The 3744-nt window shown below is 43.6% G+C and overlaps 1 protein-coding gene across 1 annotated transcript in view; it reads right to left on the bottom strand.

Annotated features, from left to right (window-relative positions):
• LOC131397475 (zinc finger protein 582) overlaps nt 1–3744 on the bottom strand; it is a 157692-nt gene that overhangs the window by 75589 nt on the left and 78359 nt on the right. The window lies entirely within an intron of this gene.

Raw genomic sequence — 3744 nt, 5'->3', positions numbered from 1 at the left:
CGCGGACACACCCCACCCGCCCGGGCACACCCAGCCTCCAGCGGGCCCCGCCCCGGCCCCGCCCCGCGCCCGGCCACGGCCGCAGAGCCCGCGACCCCGCCGGGCCCGCACGCACCGGGCAAGGGGCCGCCGCCAGAAGTGGGCGTGGCAGCCCGCCGCAATGCCCTCTGGGAAACGTAGTCCCGGGGCGGTGGCAGCCAGCAGCGCACAGGCTGCGAGGTGGCAGCCTGCCCCGGGCCGACACAGCTTCCGTCGGCTCTGCCCCGGGCCGGTCGCTCCCAGCCCTTCCGGATCGCGGCCGCCCGGTGGTTGTTCACACTGGGCCCAGGTCTGGCCGGAAGTGCAGGCCGCCCCGAGAGACAGAACCGCGCCCCAAGGCCTTCTGGGAGTCGGCGCCGGGCTTGGAGCGCGCAGGCGCGGCTGCAGGGGTGGAGCTTACGGCGAGGGGCGGACCCGCGGGCATGATTGAGATGTCGCTGGGCGGGGCAGGTAGGGTGGTCCTCGGAGTGGGCACCCCGCGAGGTGTCGCCGACGCGCGGAAAGGAGGGCAACTCTGGGCCTTGCCAGTGTCCAGAGTGTGAATCTGATGGGGGCAGTGAGCGCAGCGGCTTTCATGTGTCCGATTCGCATCACACCTTTGAGCTCAGGTGGGTCCCCACCTGCCACAGCCATCCTCCCAGTGCCACTCCCCAGGTACATGCAGGCCCTGGGTCTGAGCAGTCTTCCCCAAAACTTTCTTCTCTGGGCTAGCTTTTTTTTGTCAGTCACTTGTCATCTCGGAGAGGGCTGACCAGCCTCCGCTCACAAATACCACCCCTCGTGACCTTTTAAAATCCCCTCCGCAACATTCATCATTATCTGAGTTAGCTGTTTCATTCATTTACAAGAATATATCACAGGAGTGCCAGGGTGGGAACTCTGTTAATGAAATTCACCATCATTAATAAATAAAACGTGAAAAAAATCCTCTATCATCTCAATAGACGAGGAAAAGCATCTGACAAAATCCAACACACGTCTGTGATTTAAAAAAAAAAAAACCTTAATAAACTAGGAATGGTGGGGAACTTCTTTACCTGAATAAAAATTTAGAATAAAATTATTCTAAACCTCAAATACTTTCATTCAGCTTTAGTTAAAATTATGGTTTTTCAGCTTCAGGCTAGAAAGAAAAGGTTGCCATAAGTAGTTCTGTGAATGGAAAGTAATAGCATAAACTTTTTTATTGGAAAGAATATTTACTCATCACTTACCATAAATGTAAAAAGGGGAAAGAAAAGGCTCAGCCCAAGAGGTGAAGTCTTGCTTAAGTCAAATTTTTATGAACCTATTTGAAATAAATTTGACTTCATCAAACTGAAATATACAGTATGTAAAATAAAAAATTCACTGGGCTTAAAAGCAGAATGGAAATGAAAGACTAAGTGAACTTGAAGAGAGATCAATAGATATTATCCAATATGAAGCACAGAGGAAAAAAAAAAACCCAGTGCCTCAAGGAATGAACACTTAGAAACCAAAATTTAAAATACAATTCTAAAACATCCAGATTGGAAAGGAATAAATAGAAGTGTCTTTATTCACAGATGACATGATTGTCTATGTAGAAAACGCCAAAGAATTATATCATTTACAATATTTCCTCCCAAAATGATGTACTTGGGTATTAGTCTAACAATGTGCAGGATCTGTGTGCTGAAAACTACAAAATACTGATCATGGAAATCAAAGAATATCTAAATAAATGGAGTAATATATTGTATTCATGAATTGAAAGATTCAATATTGCTAAGACCATTATATACTATTTCCCCCATCCAGATATCTTAGTCATCAGTAAAATGTAGTAAATAAATGTTCAGAACTCATTGTTTCCAAACTATTGTCTTTGTAATATAACATCAGTTATAATGTATGTATATATACTACATATAAACATATATATGATGTATACACGTTATATATACATAGTACAGATACACATTATATACAATATATACATATATTACATATACATGTATATATTTATACAGACACACATATATAAACACATACATATACACAGTTTAACAACCAATTCACAAAATTTATGAACGTATAACATTCAGCTCTTGCAAGCCGATATGAACCTACCCAAGTACACCACTGAACCAACTACTTGGCTTCTGGTGAGTTCCTGCTACCTGGGGCTCAGCTTCCCCAGGCTCCTCCATTTGCTAGAGATCAGAAATCCCTTTCCAAACGCAGGCTTTCTCCCCAGTATGCCCAGCATCCTAATGATAAGTAAAGCACTTTCTAAAGCCAGTGATGCTTTCCACAGGTTCAAGGAAAGGCATTTTGGCCCTGTCTCAGGAAGCCTAATGATAGGGTAAGTGACAAACTGAGACATGAGAAAGCGAATTCAGCATCCCAAAGTTTTTCCACATCTTTCCTGTGTATCAAGCAAGACTATTTCTGGGCTTTCAATGTCACTTAGTATCAGTCAGGTCTTAATAGCTTTGCATTCATCCACCCAGAAAATTATGAGAAAAGAAATAAGCCACACAAATTAGCACATCGAATATGTAATTCCTGATGTGTATACCTATAAATAAATTCAGCCCAGTTCAAAATTTTGTTCCAACCTCTGAGGTCAAGCACAATTAAAACCCATTCCTGCAGCCATTTTCTAGATTCTGATATAAATGTTGATAAATACGGGAGTCTTTCATCCTTTCCCTAATCTCCTTTCTTATATCAACTTCCAGACCACTTTAGAATCAGATTTTTTCTTTCACTTTTTTTTTGTGTGAGGAGATCAGCCCTGTGCTAACATCTGCCAATCCTCCTCTTTTTTTGCTGAGGATGACTGGCCCTCGGCTAACATCTGTGCCCATCTTCCTCCACTTTATATGGGGCACCGCCACAGCATGGCTTGCCAAGCAGCGTGTCGTGGCGAACCGGGCCGCCACAGCGGAGCGCGCGCACTTAATGGCTTGCGCCACCAGGCCGGCCCCTCATTTTTTTTTTTTTTTTTTAAATCAGTAAAGCCATAATATTGCTCAGCTAACAGGAAAATTGGTTGACCTTCATCCATGGCTATCTCAGGCTAAGGACAGTTAGTTGGTATGGCTTCTTAAGGTTCCTTAGAGTTTTAAAATCTCCCACAAATCCTCATTCTGATAACCAGAATACCAACTGTCCCTAATTAATATCAAACATTTGACTTAAGAATCCTGTCAAAATTGTGAGGTCAACTGGCACCGTAGCTCAGCAAGCTACAGGCTCCTTCTCTGATATTTAGCAATCACAGCCAGATAGACGTAAGGAAGAAGAGAGTCTTTCAACTATGTTACCAAAATGGTTTGTGATCTAGTCCATGCCCGAAAGCAAAAATGTTAAGATCTAAGTTGTTCTTTCTCTTGCTTTACATTATCCAACTCCATTACAAACAGGCATCACACATACCCCTTGGACTGGCACTTCTCGTCCTTTTTCCATTGGTCGAGGCAATAGCTATATAAACCACAGCTGATGAGTTGTTTTACTGTTGCTATCAATGCATGCTACTCTCATGGCACAAAATATGATTAGGGGCCTTATAATCCTTTGCTCCATTTCACCCAATAACACACTTTAATAATACTGCACATTTTCTGAGGATCTTTTGCCTGAAACCCACTCAGTGCTACCAATTTGTGTATTGGTTAGGTTTCTTTGGTTGACAGCAAGAACTTAATCTAATTTTAAAAAGAAAACAAAATA

This window comes from Diceros bicornis, chromosome 34 (assembly GCF_020826845.1).
Source record: "Diceros bicornis minor isolate mBicDic1 chromosome 34, mDicBic1.mat.cur, whole genome shotgun sequence".
NCBI classification, from domain to species: domain Eukaryota; kingdom Metazoa; phylum Chordata; class Mammalia; order Perissodactyla; family Rhinocerotidae; genus Diceros; species Diceros bicornis.
This window is presented reverse-complemented; position numbering and strand designations above follow the sequence as displayed.